At 53.6% G+C, this 22,264-nt stretch overlaps 1 long non-coding RNA gene across 1 annotated transcript in view; it reads right to left on the bottom strand.

Moving 5' to 3' along the window:
* The window catches only part of LOC120584522 (uncharacterized), a 125,611-nt gene that overhangs the window by 58,592 nt on the left and 44,755 nt on the right, over window positions 1-22,264 (bottom strand). The window contains exon 2 of the long non-coding RNA XR_005648059.1: window positions 7,859-8,030. This is a non-coding gene — a long non-coding RNA (uncharacterized LOC120584522). The remainder of the gene's footprint in view (window positions 1-7,858; window positions 8,031-22,264) is intronic.

Here is a 22,264-nt window from a genome sequence, read left to right as displayed (position 1 = left end):
ACTCTAGACAATTGACCGAGATGCTCTGAAACGGAAATGATACCCTCTTTTTATTCGCTCTGCTTTCCCTAACTGCCCTCAAATAAAAACAAGATTTTTTGATAGTTTGTGGCTGGAGGACGGAAATTGTAAGAATCATTTGGAATCTGCCTGGAAATATGTTTTTATTTTTTTTTTGAGGAGGGGAAACATACCATTTTGTAAGAAAATTTGTGTTTACGCTATCATCCCTAGTTATAAAAAACTTTGCAAAGATGGGCTATATGAGAGGCATGGGTTTTGAAGTATCTAACTTTAAGAGGCTAAAGGAATAAAAGCTGCCTAATAAGACCATTGGAATCTTACTAGATACCAGAGTAAAGCACCTTTAGATGTGGCAAAGCTATTAAAAGGTGATGAGAAAGAAGAAATGACTTTGTATATTATTTGCATCTTCTATGCTTCTCTGGGAACAAAGTATTTCAGAAAACGAAGAGCTATACAGTATCAGCTTTAATAAAGAAATACTGAATATATTTTATATTGGTAATACACTACAGTAATTGGGCCATTCTATTATTTCAATAACATTATATAACCCTCTCTAGAGAATGTGCACAGATATACAGCTGAACGTAATTTGTATAAACATACTGGACCATTAGTGTAACTTTGAAATGCAAAGTAGAATCACCTGGGAAATTTTTCCAAAATTAAAAAGGAAGAGTTAAACCCTGAGTAAATTCCAGGGCTCCACGTGGCCCAGTCCCAACGCGAGGTCGCATTTCGGTAGTAAGCGTTGCCACTCGCTGCATCCTTACATTATGCAGGACAAACTTCCAAGTTTACGCACACACAACTTCATCAACCCCTACAACAACCCTGTGAGATGAGTACCATTATCGTGATTGGTCCTCTCTTGCCTGAATTATTGTAATGGTCTTTGAACTGGTCTCCTTGATGTCACTCATACCCTCCTAGAATTTTCTGAGGATAATTCACTCACAGGGATTTGCCTAAAGCATAAGACATAGCATGTAAGCCCTCTGCTTGAAGCCCTCTCCTGGCTTCTGACTGTGCTTAGCGTGAAGGCCAAGTTCCTTGCTTCGGCCTACAAGCCCCTGTGGGACCAAGTTCCTCATGACCTGTCCAACCCCATTCTTACTCCCCTCCCTTTGCTCACTGCACCCCACTGGCTCCTCCTTGTTCTGCAAATTGGCCCCTGCCCTGGGGCTCCACCGCCAAAGAGCCACATGGCTCACTCCCCTCATACAGTCCATCTGCTCAAATCTCACCTTCTTAATGAGGCTGACTGCAAGCCTTCTTTTAAGTGGTAAATTAAGCATTCCAATATTAAAATCGTACCCACCCACCAGGCTTCATCTCCCTCACCTTGCTCTACTTTCACATGGCACTTAACTTACAATTTAACGTATTTGTGACTCATTATCTACCTCCACATGCCAGTAAGTAACTTCCAAGGGAATAGAGATTTGGGTTTGCATTATTCTGGGATGTACCCCAAGCACCTAAAACAGGCCATAGAGATAATCAACAGTCGCTTGCAGAAAGGATGAACTAATCCCAGGTTTAAAAAGAGGAGACTGTGAGGCTGTGGCATGAATGACTCAGAGCAAATATGACTCAGGCCCAAGATCAAAGCCTAGTCTGACCCCCAGAACCAGTGCATTCATCCGTCAAAGAAAGGCAACCCACCGACAATCATGTGAGTTAAAGGTGATTTCTGTCCCAAATCCTTTCACTCTATAACCTATGGTGAGACAGACTCCTGTCTTTTCTTCCTCTCACATAGGAATCTATGTCCTGCATAGAAATAGATAGGTAGGTAGGTGATGGATGGATGGATGGATGGATAATAGACAGACAGATAGATAGATAGACAGACAGACAGATAGGCAGACAAGATAGATGACAGATACAAAGTCAACTGACATAGATAGAAGTAGATGACAGATGCATAGATGACAGATTAGATAAATAGATGAGAGATGATGAATAATGATAAATAAAGTGTAAATTGATAAATAAATTCAAAGCCCTCTCACAAATACCCTCATTTATACAAAAGGGCCCAGACCTACTTCGAGAGAGAGCTGGAGGCAGAGACTGAACGAGGAGTAGCTGACATCAAATACTTGCCTCCCCTGAGGGAAGGCTGTGGCCAGTGCAGACTCTTGTGAAATATTTCTTGTCTGCCCTGGCCACAGCCTTCCCTCAGGGGACACTGCTGCCATGCTGCTGAGCGTCCATGGAACTTCTAATCCAAACTCCACCGAAACTCTAGGACGGGAGGATTCCAACCAGCCTGACGCTGGAAACCCACACTGTGGCCCCCACCATCAGGACCCAGCACCGAATGTGGACGCCTGCAGAGTCAAGTCCGAAAATCACACGTGACCCCTGCTGCTGGCTTCCTCCATCTGCCTCCTCCACGTCCCCATAGTAAAGCTGGGGCCCCTCACTCAATTCACCCAGATGCCATCACTTCCCCGGAGCGCTGCACACCGCTGGCTTCTGAGCCCTCTCGCCTGGCCCGTCCCCTCTTTGCTCAGGAGCTGGGATGGAAACACAGCCCAGATGGAGGTTTTCCCTGGTGTGTCCTGCGAAGGGCAGCCTCACCCAGGGAAACCGACACTGTGTCTTCAAACATTTTTAATTGCCCCGTCAAACTGACAATTATAGAACCAATTATTGAGGAGACAATACCAGATACACTGCCTGAATTGAACATCAACTGAGTTTTTATGTAATTATGCAATTTAATGAATTGAAGGCTGCAGTAATGGACGGTCGCTAGTTAATTAGGGACTCCCTTTATGCTAATACTGCCATTTATTTTCGACTCACGGTATTTGTTTTCAGTGTCTAAAGCGTGGGACACGTCTTCCTCTGACACTGGCATGTTGACTGTTTTTCAGAGGGTTTGCTGCCAACTGTGCTATTTATAAACAGCAGGCTCCCTCCCATCACAGACTGAAGAGCAACAACGGGCTCCTATTTATTATGAGTATCTCATCTTAGACCTAGGTTTTAATTATCCTGCTGCGGAGGGAGGCCCCTGTGTCTTCCTTCTCCTGAGATCTGAGGGGAGAAAAGGAAGGACTGTGGCAGATGGTCTTCAAGGTGCCCCATCAAATTCGACGTACGCCAAGGACCAAGGCGGCAGTCTTGCGCGCTTGTCCTTCCCGGCCGGCCCCATCCCCGTGGATGGCCTTCCGAATACATTCCATGACTAGACTGCCCTGTGAGCAGTGGTTCTCAACCAGGGGCCATTCTGCCCACCAGGGGACACCTGACGACGTCTGGAGACATTTTTGGTTGTCACAGCTGGGGGCTTTTACAGGCATTTGGTGGGTAGAGGCCAGGACTGCTTCTGAACTCCCTACGGCGCACAGGACAGCCCCCCACCCCACAACAAAGAACCTCCTCGCCCCCGTGTCAGAGGGCTGAGGCTGAGAAACCCTGCAGAGTCGGAGTAATCGAGAAGCAAGTGGTTCTCAGCACCCGCTCCACGGAGAAAAACAAATATTTCACAGCGGCGGAAACATGATAGAACTGTCAAAAGTATGTGAAGTCGGCTACATAAATTGTGAAGCATGAGTCACAGTTATGTTTGCTCTGAAACAGTGTAAAAACTTGGGAGGTTTTTTCCTCCTCTTTATGAAAATAGAGCAGCAATGAGCGCTGTCTCCTGAAGACAGGGCCTTGGCTGCCCTGTGGTCCCCAGACACCCAGCAACCCAGACTTATCTGGGGCAAACTTACTCACAGTCTGGGGCAAAATGAGAAAACAAAGGAGAACGTGCTCAGGTTTTCGTAATGCAAACTCAGCCGACTGTTCACTTTAAGATGTGTCCTCCTACTCCCCAGGACGACATCTTGTGTTTCTGCCTGGCCAGCACCCTTTTTTCTCACTTTAAAAAAAAACCATCCCTCACTCATTTTCAGCAGCAGGCAGTGCTAGGCTTACTCCTACCATCGCGGTCTGGCCTGACTGATCGTGTGGGGTGCGAGACCTAAGTGAAAGCTCGGGACTTCTGACGGGGTGCCTGAGTCCTACTCTTGTCTACTGGGACGGAACGTGAGAGGATGGAAGCCTGGAGCTGACCGAGGCCACCTGTGCCAACCCAGGGATGAACTCTGCCCAGGATGCAGGACAGGGAGGAGGAAAGAAAAGGAGAAAACCGTGTACATCCTATTCTGTATGTTACGTTACGGTACGTGTCACGTTACGTCACGTTATGTCGTTAATTACATTACACAAATGGAGATCCTGGTTCTAGCCATGCTGACGGCTGCTAACTGCCCAGCTTCTCGGTATCCCAGATGAATTAGTTTCTTCTGGTCTGAGAGTCACCGCCTCACTTTCCTCCTCTGGCTTGTCCTCAGCCAAGCCCCACACGCCTTGTCCCCTGGGATTCTACCGAGGGGCCTTTTCCCTCCCCCCTCGGCCCCTTCCTCAGGGGGTCTTGTCCTCACCTCTTTCCTCAGTCGCCTCCACGTGCTGAGGACGCTCTAGGCCTCAGCCTTCAGCTCTGGCCAGACATCCCCACCGCCCACCAGACGGCTCCCGCTGGAAGTCCACCAGCACCACAAAGCCCACCCACTGACAGTGGCACCCCTCCGCCCCCTCCACCCTTCCTTCTCTGCCATGCCTGCCACACGGATGGCACTGTCGCCTACCAGGGACTCGGACCAGGAAATGAGCACCAACCTCAGACCCTCCCTGTCACCCACCCGCGATGCCTGGTCCCTGCCGCCATCGTGCCCTCGTTGCCCTCACCGCTCCCCTTCCTCCCTCTTCCAGCGTTCCTCCTCACCCACACTGGTCACGCACCATCCGCCACACCCCCGCTCTGCATGACAGGCCTTCGGGTCCCCTTGTTCTTGAAGACACCCCGGACACCCCCAGTGGACCCAGGGCGCCCCCACACACTACCAAGCATACTGCTTTCCACTGGGACTGTCTACTTTGATATTCGCTAGTTCCTGAGCTTCCTGTGTATCAGGCCATTTACCAAAATTGCCGTTAACACTCACGACACACCCTCAAAGGCAGACACTCTCATGCCTGTCCTACAGACGGGGTAACATGAGAACACTTGAGCAGGTAGTTCCAATTCGGGAGCCAGGAAAAAGCAGGACTGGTGTCAGAACCAGGCAGGTCTTCCCACAAATCCTGTGTACGGACCACAACACCTCACTGCTATCCAGCCCCCCAAGTTGGAAAGTCAGCTCTCTGGGGATGGAGTAACTTCCATCTCTGTGTCCCCACCCACCAGGAACGCCACATACTGGGTGTCAATGAATGCTGGACTGGTTTAACTAACGAAAGAATGAACGAATACAATTCTATTCCTCTCACTGAACCTAGAGATTTTTGTTTTTGTTTTTGATTTGTTTTCCTCTTTTTTTCTTCTGCAAAAGGCAGGGTTGGGTCATTGACAACCTTCTGATTCTACAGTTCTAACAAACTCTACCCAGCTAACAACTTGCAAAGTCCAGTGACTCCTCTGTTTCTGTGCTTGTACCAGTCATTTCCTACCTAGAAGGAATTTGATCATGTGCCATTTGTATTGTCCAAGGAGAGATGCCAAGTGGATCAAGCTTTTAGAAATCATTTTCTCTGCCTTAATTCTTTCCCACCGCAAAATCTCAAATCAATGAAACAAATGATACTCAAAAGTGTTAAACACCTGGGACTGCCTACTCCTGACAACCCCTCCTCCTTTAAAAAAAAAATAATAAAAGGCACAGAGAAGAAAAAAAACAATTATCAATAAAAAATGCTAGAGAAAAGTGACTGCTTGCTGGATTGTCACTGTCATCTTCTCTGACACCACACTCAAAACCGATCTAATTAGCTGGGCTCAAGCCCGGAAAGAGAATTCTTACGTGGTTTGCACCTCCGCGGAATCCCATGACAACAAAGCCAGCTGGAAGGAGGGTGACAGTGATGATGTGTTCAGTGCTAATGACCTTATGGGATCCAGGTCGGCAAAGTATGCTGGGACTTTGGCAGCATGGGCTGGTGGGAAGTGGGGAAGGCTACGTGGATGAAATAGGAATTCGGGTGACAGGTAAGGCCCTAGTGCTTTTTCCACAGCCTGACATACGCAATCCAAGTGCCCTCTGGCTCAGGCCCTAGTTTGGCCAGCATGAAAATCCAAACTTGTCCACAGTAATTCGTGGATAGAGGCAGCAGGAGCCCGGTGGCAAGTGGCGCTTACGGTCCCGTGTGTGGGAATATCCCAATCTCTGTCTCCACAGCCCGACTTCAGCAAGCCGCTATAAGGACAGGAAGCAGAGTCCTACAGCCTTGGTAGAGGAGGCCAGCAAAACCCAGAGTAAAGGGACGGAAGGACAGGGTGGCACCCAGTTCCAGTGGACAAGCGAATACGCGGGCAGGGAAGTGAGGCAGGGGCGACACAGTCAGCTGAGGCAGGCGGGCCAGGGCAGTAGCCCCAGCGCCCAGGTGAGTGAGCACGTGATCTGCCTGAGTAAGGGACCACATTGGGCACCGTAACCGGGAAGGATGGGTGACCAAGGAGGCAGCTGCCTCAGCTCCTGCCCACTGCTACCAAGTAGGACTATGGTCCCAGCTTTCCCGGATCTTCGGAATTTCAAGAAAGCCAGAGGTCGAGAGTTTGTATGACAACCCTACGCATCTGAAATGCCGGCCAGTGGTTCTATGTGTTTCAAGACCCTTTACAACTAGCTTCACATGCTTTGAACCCTAAGAAAACTGTCTGCAGGCTCCCTGTGACCCAGCAGGCTCCCCGTCTGAGAAGCACGGGCTGCTGAGAGCGACAGCATCACCACCATAGGTAACCCTGCGGGAAGCTCAGATTCTGATGTCTAGGGTGTTGGGGAAAGGATTTCCACAGATGAGAGTCTTCAGATTACGTAAAGAGGGTCAGGCTCTCCCTGAGCCCAAAGCCCTATCAGAGTCAAGGAAAGGGTGCTGGGTGAGGTACCATGATTGCAAACCGGGGCGAGAGTACCTGCTGATAACTGGCATTCAGAAGTAAAGCAACAGACCCCACAGCGGACTGGGGGCGCTCCGCTCACATGCCTGTACCACACGCCTCCCGCTTCGTCCTGGGGCGGCAGCTCTGGCCATGGCTAAGCATAGGGCACAGATGCTCCAGGCCCCTTGTCCTCCTGCTGGATGACCCAGCCATTCCACCCACCCCGTCCTCCAGAGCTCTCTGCTGGGATCCAGCCCAGGTTGCTCTCATTGTCTCCTTGATGCCACGCCTTCACTGACATCCTCCTCCAGCCCATTCTCCAGTCACTGCTTCCTAGAGTCTCTTCCCAAATAAACCGAATATACCCACATCTTTTTCTCAGGGCTACTAAGGGAATAGATCTCAAACGTTCTCATCATAAAAAACTCTGTAAGTATGTGAGAAGACAGACGTCACCTAAACTGACTGGTGATGGTTTTGAAATATACACATCAATAAATCACCTTGGACGAACATAATGTTATATGTCAGTTATACATCAATAAAACTGAGAAAGAAATATCGATAAAAGTAAAATATAAAAAGTTCATATGCCCAGGAACTTTAGATAATAGATCTATGCAACAGAAACACTAGGAGATATGACGCAGCATCCACGGGGACACACATCAGGTGCAAGGGTGGGATGTCACGATGACAAGGGACACGAGGACTGGACTCACCCGCAAGCATGGGCTGCCAACACTGTCCCCCTGTTTCCTCTCCCCTTGCCTTGCAGAGAGCTGCTGATCATCACTAGTCGCCTCGAGCCCCGTCCACCCCTTCCACCGCCTGCAGTGTCAGTGCCACTTGGGAGTCGCTCACACCTTCAAGCCTCGGTTTTCTTACCTGTGAGATGGCTTTGCATTACCCCGGGCTGCTCTACGGATCGCAGAGGGTGTGACTGGTCATGTACTGGTGTCCTGCAGAAGCCGGGGGCTCCAAAATGGAACAGGGGCAGATCACGGCCAGAATCACTGCCGGACGGTTGGGTCCTTTACAACGAGGCTGGATCCTTCTCCTTCAGAGAAAAGAAATCTGAGTCTTAGCAGTGAATTCATTCAGATTATACTCCATGCCTGGTAAAAATCACATAAGCTCACTGAGTCTCAGCTTTTGCATCTGCAAAATAGCCATAAATATCTCATCTGTTTCACTCACAGAGGAAAAATTTGAACATCCCTGAAAACAACCCCAGTGAAAAAGAAATGTTTCTTACTAGAAAGAATTTCAGCTGCCAAAACATGATTATCAGCCCAACCCCGAGTCTTATGGGTTACTTTCCTGCCAGATTCTGAGGCCGGGAAAGGAAAGGACGGATTTGCAATTTTTTTTTTTTTTTTTTTAAAAGAGAATATTTGAGATGCTGAAGCTTCTTAATTCTTTGTTGTGGAGGGAAAATTGGGTCCTAAATTATTTATTGTACTTTAAATTTACTGACAGAAGCAGTTTTGAAACTTTGCTGTCCTTTTTGAAAATAACCTACTTAATGTTTTAAATCTTTACCTACTGAATGGTAAAGTGAGGGAAGCAATGTCTTTTTAAACAAGCCAGTTCAGAGCTGAGAGGCGTTCTGCCCACTTCTCCAGGGTCCTTGAGGGGACAGATAAAAGCTGGTCCTGGCCATGACCTCTTTGCTGGGTCAATTTTATCCAGAACCAGTGGGTCTTCGGAAGCCAGTGCCATCTTTATGGGGGTTCAGTGCAAAGAAATAGGACTCCTGAGACCTGAATCCTGGGTGAAGCAACCCTACAAATAGAAAAGCCAACGCAGAGAAGACCCGACACAAACCAGCAAGTGCAAGAAGATGATCGATTGGTTCATACACCCAGAGTGTCCGTGGCTTTAAGAAGCCAGTCAGTGCACCTTAGTCCCCTAGCCACAGTGGCTGGTTCCAACGTGTGCACATGACCCGATCAGAGAGAATTTTCCTCGGAATCTGGCTAAGGATATTTGCTTTTTCCCACTGGGCTTCCTGTGTGGAAAGGGGTGTAATTTTGTCCCCAGGTCATATTTTCCCCTCTTCATCTCTCAGTCCTCCTTCCTCTGGGAGGATCACACTCCCCTACTAAGTGTCCCTTCTCAGTCACCAGATGTCTGTGGAGCTGTGTCTGTGTGACTTTGCACAGACTCCTTTGAGGAGACGCTGGGCGAGTGGAGTGTGTCCGACCGAGTGTAAGAACCCTCTGAAGGCACAGCCCGCTTGCAGTCCCTCCACCATAGCAGTCAGGCACCAGAAATATCACCTCATTTCCCCCTTGTCCCAACAATCAAATGAAATCCGAACGGGTCCTCGCCTGGAAGGAAGCAGTCTCAGATATCATTGGGCTTCATATCATTATCCAACTCCTGAAGGATCGTACAAAGGTGCCAGGAAGCTTTCACAGTCCTGGCTCCTGGGTCACACCTGTGACCGGCATCAAGACCAGCTACTTAATTTGTAAAAATATGGGGTCCTTTGTTCAAAGATTAAGAATTTTAGGATGGTGACAGAAAAGCAGTATCCAAGCACAGGGCCCACTTTAGTGAATGCAGAGGTCACATGCCCCCAAGGCTGGCTTTGCCTGATATACGATACTTTGCAATTTTTTATGGCCCCTTGAAGCTGCCTCCTAACCTTCGGCATAGGGTCTTTGCCAAGGCTGCTGTCCTAGATGTGCCCAGTGGCCATTCTCCTCCTAAGTCAGCCACTTCCAAAGGGCACGGCAAGGAGTCAGGGCTCAAGATTCAGGTGTAGCAAAGCCCGCACCTGTCCTCAACCGTAATCTTTGGGGAATGCTCTCCCAACCCTGGCCCCTCTGTCTCCACGCGCCAAGCACCCCTGCATCTCCTAAATCTCTCTTGGGGCACAGGAAGCTTTGAGTTGCTGAGACTTGGTGAAAGGAGGCAGATAGTTCTCATTTTTCCTTTAACAGCAGCAAAAAATAAAACACATACACTAACTCAATACATTATCCTGCAGGGGAGTGACACGGTCAGATTTATGTTTTAGAAAAATCTCTCTGGCCACAGTGTAGAAAATCGATTATGGGGGCGGGGGTGTCAAGAGGGAATGTGGAAATACAAATAGGAAGCTATTTCAGAGTCCAAGAGAGAAATAATTATGGCCCGCGGTGTCAGTGCAGATAAAGGGGAATGGACACCTTCACAAGACACTTGGAAGATTGTCACAGATACCAGCAGTGGCCTACTCCAGTACCAATTCTCTTTATTACCAATAAAACTCCAAATATGTTCAGGTTGGCAAACAGTGTGTTTAAAAATATTCACTTCCCAATCTTCCTTGCAGATAAGGGTGACAATGCAATTCAGTCATGAACAAAAATAACAGAAGACGACACTGGTGAGGTTTTTGGGCGTTTGAAAAGGAAACAGATTTGACTGGCTTCGATTTTTGCATGTTCCCTTCATGCTTTGCCCTTCATCCTGCCTGGAACCTGGGTGCTATGCCAGGAGGTATAGCAGCCATATTGGGGCCATGAGATAATAAGCAAACTGCCAAATTCCATGCCCTCGGAAAGGTGGAGAGAGAAGGTGGAGAGAGCCTGGGGCACCGATGAGATCGCGGAGCGGCTGAACCTGCAGTCATCCTCCAGAGTTCTCGTTACTTGAGAAAAGAAACCTCTTCTCTGTTTGGTCCATGGGATTGTTTTCTGTTACGTGCTTCAAAATGCAACCCCTAATTAATCCAGATACAGATCCAACAAGACCTAGGGTGAATCTGGCCAGGGAGTTCAAAGGGGGCAGCAGCGCCTCCCGAAGACCCCAGCCCAAACCACTGCAGACACGCCACACCAACCATAAAGCAATGTTCAGCCAAATGGGAAGCGCAAAGAAGTTGTAATGTTTAACACGGAGAAATATATTTTGGTCATAAACCTATTTCTTCCAAAATATTAAATCAACAGCAGGAGGACCCTCCACCTCTCTGGGCCGATGTGTTTATGAGCAGAGAGGGGATCATGAATCAAAGGCCTGGCAAAGAAAGTGGATTTACTAGGAAGCTCCAGGGCCGCATTTCACGAGCTTAGAGCACGGGGTCTGGAGTCATAAATATCTGAGTTCTAATTCCAGTTCCGACATATGCTACTTGTATGACCTTGGAAGTGAAGTGACATCGCCACTCCAGACTCAATGTCCTCATCTGTAAAAGGGAGTTTGTAGCAGTGACGTCTCACAGTGTTGTCCTGAGAATTAAAAGCACTTGTGCGCATAGAGTAACTGGCCGAATCGCTCGCACAGGGCTCCGTCCTCGTCTCCTTCTCTCCGTCAGTCCCTTCCCTCCCCGCCAGCGAGTTCTCCCCGCCCCTCACCCACCTCTAGAGACCGGACTGGGCAGAGCTCAGACGCTTCTAGGGATAAAATGTCCTCACCCTTCTCTATAGACAGGGCACACGACTCAATTAAGGCGGGGACGACAGCGCGGGTCTCCCACCTTCCAGCCTCGAGCTCCTTCCGCTGCTGACGCCTCTTCCACCTCCGAGGTCCGCACTGAGGGGTCAGAAAGCTGGGCCCAGGAGCGGGCGCCAGGGGAGGGCCCAGACTGCCGGGCTCCGTCCGCGCGGGAGGCTGGAACCCTGGCCCCGCTGTTTCTGGGTGCGGACTGCGCGCGGCCCCTGTCAGAGCCCGTGGACTGCCCAACGCGAAGGCCGCTCTTCCTCTCAACCGCGCACCAGGCCAGCCCCAGTTCCCAGAGTCCCTTGCAGTAGGCGTGGCCACGTGACGAGTTCGAGCCAATGGCATGAGAGCGGACGTGCCGCCAGCCACTTCCGGGCTGGCCCATGAGCCCCCGCGCGCCGCCCTCCGCGTGCGCTTGGCCGGCGCAGCGAGGCGGGGGCGTGGCTAGCGGGAGGGAACCGGCCTGGGTCTGCAAAGGGCTCTGAGCCGGACAAAGACCCCCCCACCCCCTGCACACGTGCCACGCTCGCATCTTTGAAGTAAGCACACCCTGGAATGACGAGTGAGTGTCAAAGCTCCAAGGGTTCTGTCAGAAAACCCGTCACCCTCCGGAGAGGGGAGCAGCAGTGCTTCCTTGCCAAAGGCCACAGGATGGACGCCAGAGGAGACCGGAAGGGGGCGGGAGAGTGAGTGTCAGGTGCTGGCTGTTAAGCTGAGGATTTTCACCTGATGTTTGAGCCTGCCCACCACCCATCCCTGCACATCTTCTGGAAACTCCATCGTGATTTCCCTCTGGGGCCCCTGCCCCACTCTATCCTTGTAGCTGTGCAGAGGTTGACCCATCGCCATCCTCTGAGTGTGGGCATGCAGCTCGAGCCAGCTCCATCAGAGCCAAGTCAGGGGCTGCTGCTGGAGCTCTGAGAAAATATGCAGCCCCTCTACAGCGGTTGCAGAGTCAGTTGTTGCAGAGTCAGTTGGATGTAAGTCAGCCGGTGCAGACAGCCACCTTATTTCAGTGGAGCCTCCCTGGTTCTGGCCTCACGAGAGGAAAGCAGAGCCAAAGGACAGAGGCAGATTCCTGAGGATATGTTTGGACACCTGGATCCAGCCACACCTGAATCTGGAACCCCTAAATGTTTTACTTCACTAAGCCCTTTTCAGATTAAACAGGTTTCACTCCTACATGCAGAGACCAGTGTGGACATAACTCTCACATGTGCCCCTCAGGCTCAGTCCTCAGTGGCTGGGTGGTGTGTCCTCCCGTCGGGGCCTCAGCAGATCTAATAACAGTCTGCACATCTGCTTTGTCAAAAGAACTAAAATAAGAAAAAGCTAAAACGTGAAGCACATTGAAGCTAGAGGACTAGAGGCCATGAGAGCAAGGTATCTCACTCTGTTCTCCACGTCTGAATATTTCGGAGGCTACGACCTACCTAGCCACCGCCCAGGTCCAGGCCACCTAGTGTCACTTCTGGGCTGCCACACAGCCCCCGGCATGCACTCCCTTCTGTCTTTGCCTGTCCTCCAACTGTTCCCCCACCCAAGGCTGACAGCTGTTTTGAATTAGAACAAGGTGCCTTCGGGTTTGTGGCACAGAGGCACTGGACTTGGTAGGTGACAGACAGGTGCCTATGCAGGACCTGATGAGGCGGGTGCTCCCCTGGGTACCCTGTGAGCAGTCTCCCTCCAGCAGGTCAGCGGTGCAGCGGTGCACCAAATGTCACGTACGTCACGTGTCTAACTTCAAATTAAACCTGACTTGAATCCCCCAACCCCCAGGCTCAGGGACAGTTTATCTCGGTACTGCTGACAGTCTCATCCATGGTGTGAACGGGTTGGCGGGGTCGAGTCCTTTAGAAGGTGTCTACTGCCTGGAGTTGGGCCAGGCCAGGCTGGGCACAGAGGGCACAAGAAGGGGAAGTTCCCAGAGAAGCTGGGGAACAGAACCACAGGCCAGGGAGCAGCAGGATCCACCAAAGGCAAGGCTGCACTGAGGCTGGACACGGCTGTGCTGTTGCCCCAGGGCAGCAGTGCATTCTGGGATTACACGGGGCTGCCATTTGATCACCCACCCTCTACCTTTCCGCCAGGCTCCAAGCTCCAGACCCAGGGACTGCATTTCTGGAGGGGACGGACACAGCTCCTGCTCAGGCAGAGCATACCAGTCAGCAGAGAACAGACAGTGAAAAAAACAGCCAGGGGATGTATTGTTACAAATGGTGACAAGTGCTTTCAAGGAAAAGGCAACTTGCTCTGCCAGAGAATAAACAGAGATAAGGGTAGCCTTACTGAGGTGACAGGTGGGCTGGCACCTTAGACAAGACTAGAAGGAGCCAGTGCAGGGGTAGGCGGGGAGCCTTCAGGCAGCTGGACGAGGTCCTGAGGCAGGATGGAGTTCGGCTGTGTCTTCATGTTTGTGGGGCACAGGCTTCATTAGGTTCTCAGATTGAACCTTGGTCCTCCCAGACTCAGAACTGCGCACCTACTCTACTCTTGCTTCCTGCATGTGTACGGCCCAGGCCCATGTCACCCAGCAAGACCAGAATCTCAGGGCATGGTGCTCTTTCCGTGACACCCCATTTCTCCAGGAGCCCCTCCCCCTCCCCGCTGCCTGCCCTCACCCCTGCAGATACAGTCAGACGCACAGCGGGCTCCCCAGGTACAACACAACTCAAGATGCCAGAGCAACAAGGCAGAGACGCAGCTTATAGACTGTCTCCTGGCCAGGCAGGCGCCTGTGAATTGTCTGACAGCCCAGGAGATGGATGGGCACGCGGCTCCGGCCACCCTTCCAGGGTGGGATCGAAGCCATCCTTCTTGGGGACAGCCTCATAGATCAACCTGAGCAAGCTCGGCCCAGCTGCCACCCTCATTGCTCTCTCCAGGCTCTGGCCTCAGCGGGGCTCTGTCTGGGTGGTCCTTACCAGGGACCCCACCCCAGACAGAGGATGCGCCCCTGCACAGATGCCGTGGAGAGGTGGCTCAGCAAGGTGTGCAAGACCAGCGTCTCCAGGTTCTTGAGATGCAATAAATGATCATTTCCCTAAAATATGTCATGAACTGTTATGAAGACTTCACGCTGCTTCCCAGAGCAGAGACCATGACGGCGACCCCATATACCTCACTGAGTGCTCCCTGTATGCAGAGACAGGGTGTCAGCTCAGTTTAGGGGCACAGCGAGTCCACGGAGCCCCCAGATGCAGATACTGACACAGACTTGGGTGCGAGCCGTCTGCTGGCGGAGCCTACAGGAGCTTTACAGCCCTCCCAGATGCCAGTCGCTGCCCATCACAGCAGTCCCACTGTGGGAGGAAACGGCCAGGCTCCGGTCCCCTCGCCTTCCCCAGGACTGGCGGCCACCCCAGACGACCACAAGCCTCCATCGGAATGTGAGGCAGGTCTGAAGGCTCTGATGGCCACTGTACTTCTCACGGCCACACAGCAAGTCTCCCCTCGAAGAGGGTCTGAGCAGGACTGAGCCCCGTTCACCCACGGGCCATGCTGACCTGAGTCACTGCCTCGGAGTGCAGAGCAGAAAGGTGGGCGGGACCTCTGAGTGCATGCTGCACCCCTGCCTCACCATGGAGACCGGCCAGAGACTGAGTCACCTGCCACGGGTGAGCCCGGGCCTGCAGCACCATCAGGCACATCTGACCCCAGTGTTTCTCCGGGCACGTGCGGCCAGGTGGGAGATGCTGCCCTGGAGGATGACAGCTCTACATCTCATGTGTGCACCAACAAGGGAGACCCAGAGCCTCGGTGGTGGCTTCCTCCTGCTGTCACAGACCCCAACCGAAGCTTGGTGGGGAGACCGGAGACTGGCCTGGGAGGCCCTGCTCGAGTCTGGTCTTCTTCTCGGCAGGTTTCTCTCCCCCCTGTCTTAACCCCCAGCCCCCACGTCTCATTCGCCACTCGGGCTGCTTCCCTGACAAGCCCAGAGCTCTGTCCCAGAGCTTCGAGGGACATCGTGAGTGGCCATGCCAGTTAGCACCTCAGCATCCTCCCCTTCCCTGTGCTCCCTCCAGTTGGCATAGGACGGGGGGAGGATCAAGTGGACGTTCCCTGAAACTCAGACCCCTCGGACTCCTGACATGCACTGTCGCATTTCACCCTATTCCAGGTGAGGCCGTTGCCCGCCCACCACTAAGGCTCAGAGACATCCTACTTGCTCAGAGGTGCCCTGCCCGGGAATGGGGGCCAACAGTCTTGGCCCACGTGGACTTGCGGTTACGTGAAGTGTCCAGGAGTCCCCGTGGCCCAGGACCAGAGGCCCGTCCCCGTCCTCCCCCATGGCCTAGTGTCTGACGGAGCGGGGTTCGGATGCCAGCTCTGCCACCTGCGTAATGGGCTGACCCTGGGCCGCACCCTCACCTTGCTGACAACTCTGAGCTTGTTTATCTGAAAGAAGACAAAGCTTTTTTAATTGACCCCCCAAAAAAGTAAATCGAAGGCTGTTATAATAAAAATACTGACCTTATTATTACATCACAGAAACTAAGTGAATTTTTTAAAGTAATCAGGTAGTATTTCCGGGTGTGCCATCACACTTACGATAAAGTGTAAGCACCACCGCCCAGCCCACGTGCCCACCCCCGGACCCTCACCTCCTGACCTCACTTCCCACCAGGCTCCCTCGCTCCCTCCTTCTGCCCCCATGCCCTCCAGCCATTTCTTAGCTGACCTCCAACTGAGATGTGCTCCCTGCAGATCTTTATCTGACTCCTCGTCATCATTCACAACTCGGCTCAAATGTCACCTCCTCAGAGAAGCCCTCCCTGACCACCCTGTCAAACACCGCCACACACACATGTGCCGTACTTTCTCAGGCTGGTGTATTTTCTCCAGGATCTGAGTCTCTATCTGGAACTCTGCCGCCTGTATATTCATGCGGGTACTTGGTTACTGTTCCTCTTTTTTCCTTCAGCTGATGAAGCCGGGGCCTCCCGGGGCTAGCATTTCATCCTCACACCAGAACTGTGTCAGAGTAGGTGCTCAATAAACATTCGTTGAAAAAAAAAAACCATTTGAAATGAGATGAGGTTACAGGATGCTTGACGTAGAGCAGCACTCAGCCTAAGATAAGCCCGGGGCGGCCAGACAGCGCCCTGGCCCTTCCTTGCTGCCCTGCCACACAGGTCTCAGACTCTGCTGTCACCTCACGGAAGCAGCCTCAGACAACACATCGGCGGGTGGGCAGGGCTGGGTTCCAATAAAGCTTTCCTTACAAAACTGGGCTGGAGGCAGGGCTGGCCCGCAGGTCCCGGTTTGTCAGCTCCTGGTCTAGGAGCAGCCCCGTGGGGACCCCTCTCAAACACGACACCTGAGAGGTGGTTACGCCTTGCTCAGGGCGCATGCCACAGCCTACGGCAGGGACTTGGGCACTGCTTACAGCAGAGGCGTGGGCCATGAACTTGAACGTCCTGCCGGACTTCGGCCCCTGCCTTGGCTTCCGCTGATTTTCCAAAGAGCAGTGGAAGGGGCCCGGGGCTGCTCACTGATGTGTCAGGGAAAGAAGCCTACGCGTTTAATTAAATGTTACTCAAGAAATAAAATTCAGCCTCTCGGCTGACAACGCAGAATATTAAAGCATCAATTTCCTGAAGGAAACCTGCCTTAATGAGATCCTCCAAATAAACAGAAGGGGAAACGCATATTAATCCCAGCTGCCAGTGCCAGCCCCACCAACGCAGAGCAATGTCCTGGTTGACACGAGCTGGCGATGCCAGTTTCCTGGGGCGGCTGTGTACCACCAGAGGCAGCCAGACCCCCGGGAACACCCTTCTGACGAGCCCCTGGAGTGAGAAGAAGCCCTGACACGTCGCAACCACGTGGCCAAAAGTGCTAATAACTGACCGGCGTCAAGCTGCGAGGCCCGCAGTGGAGTGTCCAGCGCTCTGCCCCAGTCCCGTCCCAGACCACCTTTCCATTAGCGACTTGGAAGGGCATAGGAGAGGCATTGACCTCATTTGTCGGTAAGCTGAAGCTGGAGCTCAGCTAACTTACACGAGGCCCCCGAGGTCCCTGGAACAGAACAGACACCCGTCAAAAGCTTCCTTGTGAGACTCTCAACGTCCTCCTCACCCCAGAAACCAGTGTGAATGCAGGGTGCTTGCCCAGTTCGATGACATCTCCGTGGCTTTCGGAGGGCACGCACTCCCTGTTCTGTTATTAACTTAGTGTTATCTTTAATTTGACTCACTCATTACCACAAAAAAGATATTGTTTTAAAGGACACTTGAGATCACTTCGGTACACGAAAAACCGGTATTACTTGCCTCCGGCAATAAATAGCCATAAAGACAAATACAACGAAAAGCAAGCATTGTTATTGTAGCTAAATGTCATTGCCGGCGAAAGCCCCAGAGCCTGAGATTCTGTCAGCTACAGAGACGAGCAAAAGTTGACGCGTCACGGATGTATGAGAACCACTGAGACGTCCGTGTCACGCTCTCAGCTACTTGGTGACATTCAACGTCATGTCTGTGCCACGAACTGGGCCTCGGTCGGCCTGAATCTGCCTCTGTTGCTTCCAGTTCAAGTCCCCTGATACGCTCTTGGTTGTCTGCCTCCCCACGTCCCTGACCCTGCCGCTCTGTCTCCAAACGCCACGGAGCACTTCACTCTGGAGCGTGGAATAAACAAGTTTGTCCCAGCGTAGCCAGGGGGCTCGCTCGCTTCAGGCGGACTCGGGGGAGCAGGGCCAGGCGGAGCCCTTCCTGACACACTGGCTTCTACCTCCCCAGATGCACCCGGTGGGCGTCCGGTCCACGGGCAGTGGTGACAGCTGTGGACACACTCGCCCTCTAATTATGCACGTGGAGACCGGAGACGCGCCCCAGAGCAGGGCAGGCACGCGGGTCTCTGTTCGGGGTGGCGTGCATCTGCTTTAGGGGGGTCAGATAGAATGTCCAACCGTCACTGTTCATCTTCACTGGATATGAAAGATAAATATGAAGAATCGGGAAAGACGACCAGATTGTGAAAAATCTCCCAGATTTATTTTTGCAGGGCTGTTAAATCCATTTCTGATTAAAATAATTCATCACTTATCCATAGCAAGCAATACTGGATGGTTATCCATATGTGAATCTGTCTGAGAAATATGCACCAACTTAAAGTAATTTTTAATAAAAATATATTATTTTTAGTCTGCAATTTGGTTCCAAGGGCTAGCTGCTGACAAAGGGAAGGTAGCCATCCTGTGAGTGAAGGAATGTCTTCCAGAAATGAAATGAGGAGGAAAGGGAGACGGCGAGCTTCCGAGGTGACACAAACTCCCGGGGCTGCTGGTGCTCCCAGCTTCATTCGTCTTAATGTTTGCTGGGGGGCGGGGGAGGGCGTGGCTGTGCTGTTTTTAAGGAAGTGAATCAGACAGCTCCTGATAACTCAGGCTGGGTTTGCATTTCCTTGGAAGTATCACGACTGGGAGAAACGTTTGAGAAATTACGGGAATGCGCCCACACTCAAAAGGTCCTTGAGATGGCATTCAAGGCCCCTCAGGACGAGCCACAACCCACCACACCCTGCTGCCCAGGTCCCCAAACCAGTGCTGCAACTGCTCTAAACTGTCACCTTTCTGCAGAACAGCAGGCCTACTGTGGCCTCTCCGAACAAGAAGGGGAGATCAGGGAGCACATTCGTACATGTTCACGTTTACACAGAGCGAGGCTGGAAGGTGCTTGGGAGACAAACGAGCGGCTCTGGGAGGGAGGGGGCACTCACTACGCACCTTCTGCCTTGACTCCCCCACCCTCTCTCCCTCTCCCTCCCTGACCAGCATGTGGGCTCCCCGGGGGACAGCGCTGTAGACTCCTGTTCTCCGCTGCAGACCAGACCCCACATGGATCCCAGCGCGCAGTAGGCACTCAATAGGTATGTGCTGAATAAGTGAGTGAGTGAATGAATGAGGAGCCACAAGGAGGCTGCGGAACAGTGGTTAAGAGCATGGACATTGATGTCAGGCAGATCGGACCGGCAGGGGCTCTGGGACCTTGAAAATGTGAGCTGACCTTCCTGGGACCCAATCCCTCCCCCAGGAGGGGTGGCAAAGACTCGGCGAGGCACTTTGTGCGCGGTGAACACGCGGTGTCAGCGACATCGCTGTGGTTATGGTTGCCATGCTGCACGGCAGTCTCCTGCCACACTTCCGAGTTGGCCCGGGCTGGTCGTTGGCGATGGCAGGGGACCCCACGTGCTCCACCGCTGTCTCGTTTCTGCAGTGCCAGCCTGACAGTCCCAGGAGGGTTTGCTGACTGAAAACGCTCGAGCAAAGGGGCAAGGAGGCCCCTGCCCAAGGAGGGGGAGCAGAGCGGGGGTGGCGGGCGTCACTCGTGCTGATGCTGGGACCCCGGCAATGCCGGCGCCCACAGGTGGATGAAACTCCCGCCCTCAGCCTCGCAGCAAGCCCCCAACGGGGACTCTGAATGGGTTCCGAGCCCAGACCAGCCACGTGCCACCCGCCCCCGCAGGCCCCTCAGCCAGCCTCACCCATCGCCTCCCCCTGCCGCTCAGCACTGGCTCCTCGGCCCTCTGCTCTCCGGCCTCCTGCCCCGGCAGCCCTGTTCCTGTGTGGCCTGCCCTGGGTGCCAGGTTGTCTCCGTCAGGTGCGTGCAGCCTTACGCTGCCCCACCCCCGCCCCCAGCACCGGCCCAGCTTAGGATGCTAGGCTCTGACGTCCACAAGTAACAGGTGTGGCTCCTGTCTGCCCCATCTGCACAGATCCTGTGCAGGTGTTGTCACATAGGTGTGTCCCCCGCACTGCACGAAGGGGAACAGACCAAAGAAGTTCGATGATGCTCGCTTTGTACAGCCATGAAGCGGCCGAAGCCAGGACTCCTGACTGTATCTCAGGTCACCAACCCATGACACGCGTGGCACAGGCACACCCAGGCCACCAAATAGCTCTCAGGTTGCCCATTCCGCTGGGGCTGCAGCCTCCCGGGCGGCATCTCCTGGGACTCCTTCGGATGCCCCTCCAGATGGAGAGCTCACTCTTGCATGGCTCCTTCCCCGCCAGTGTCCTGTCACCACCCCGGTGGGCAGGTCGCTGATGCCCCTGCCTCCTTCCTGAAGAGAAGGCCTCAGCTGTCACACCCTGGCACTGTGCTGGGCACGGAACAGATGCTCGGCACGTGGGCTCCAGGCGTTGCCTGGGCAACCAGCTCTCAAAGGAGGGGCCCTTTGCGGGGTGCAGGCCATGTCAGCTGCACCTGGCAGCCCGTCAAGCACCACGCGCCGTGATGGCTGGGCAGGCAGGCCCTGGGTGAGGGAGCCCAGTGCTCGCTCACGGCACTCGCTCTTCTCCCGCTGAGTATTCACGGGGAACACACGTGCTGCGCACTGAGGCCTGACCGCAGGGACTCCCGCGGGCTCGGGGCCGCAGAAGTAAAACACAACGAAACGCACACGGAGAGGACCGATCTCACTCCGCCCCTCACCGCGTTCTTCGCTCAGAGCCGCTTTCCCCGTAGACGTGCGCTCGGGACACCGGGTCTGCCTCGTGGGGGGCGGCGGGAGCGCAGTGCTGGTGAATGAGTGAATGAGGGAGGGAGTGAATGAATGAATGTCGTAGAGGTTCATGCAGCGTGTTGCTGGAACGGGGGGCGAATCCAGCTCCTCGGGAAAGCAGGTGTCAGACAGTAAGTGTGACCCCGTGGATCAGGTGCCAGTGGGTATGGAGACTGGAGATGGGGACACGGCAGCCAGCAGAAGGGACCTCACAAAGGCGGAGACCAGGCAAAGACTGAAACGTGTGGAGACCCACAGGTGTCGTGTGGCTGCCGAAAGCGCTGGGTCCTGTGCGAACACAATTACCCGAACTCGGAGCACAGCAGCGAGTCGGAAATAGGACGCTGTGGCGGCCCGTGGGCGGGGGAGGGGCTGCGTCCACACCTGCCGGGAGCAAAGCCCACTTATCCCTCGCCTTCCGCCCAGCCTGGGTCCCTGGACCTGCAGACGCGACTCTGAGTGTCCCCCTGCCACGGGAGGGAGACTGTCAGCACCTGAGAGGCAGACAGACGTGTGCTGAAATTCACGGCACTCTCCAGCCATGGGCCGAGTGACGTGCCCTTTCCTGGCCTGACAGGTCTCCAGGCTGCTCATCGACCTTGTGTCCCGCGCCCCGTGCACTGTGATTAGCGGGGCACGGTGACAGTTGGCGGATGCTAATCACGTGAGTCAGAGCGTCAGAGCACAGACGGAGGCAGTGAGCAGGGCACAGCGGTGTCACCACTGCTCCCGGGACCCCGGCAGGCATACCGCTCTCAGGCTCAAGGAGGGGCGGGCGAGGCCAGCAGCCTTCCCCCATCTCTGGGGGGGTCACAAGCAAGCTTTGGGTCAACTCACGGGGAGGCCAGGCCCCAGCAATCAGCGGCGAGTGGTGTACTACCCGCCGACCTGCCCTGTGCCACCGCCAGCTCCTGCCAGCTTTGCCTCCGAGACTGTTCCCATCTGTCCCTCTGCCTCCCGTGCGCGCCAGCCTGCCATCAGAACTGCAGTGTCCTCCGAGCCCGTCCCCCCTCCTCTCAGGCCCCTCCCAGCCCTGCACCCTCGGCAGCCAGCTGGGGTGGGGGGAGGGGCCTTCAGGGTCCACGTCGGGACCCTCTGTCCCCGCACCCCCAGCCCCCACCCTCGGTCACTGTCACGTTCCATCAGTCTCCACGGCCGCCTGCACGTGGCTTTTGCACACACCATTCCCTCTGACTGGAATGCCCTTCCCTCACCCCCCGACCCTAAGGTCCTTAACCCTCATGGCCTGTGCCCCTCCCCCACAGAGCCTCACTCAGCCCCAAACCACAAGTCGCTCTGTCTCCCGCGGCGTGTCATGAACGTTGCACTAAGGAAGGTGACGCATCCTGT

The sequence above is a fragment of the Pteropus medius genome, unplaced genomic scaffold (genome assembly GCF_902729225.1).
Source record: "Pteropus medius unplaced genomic scaffold, Ma_sr-lr_union100, whole genome shotgun sequence".
Classification (NCBI taxonomy): Eukaryota; Metazoa; Chordata; class Mammalia; order Chiroptera; family Pteropodidae; genus Pteropus; species Pteropus medius.
This window is presented reverse-complemented; position numbering and strand designations above follow the sequence as displayed.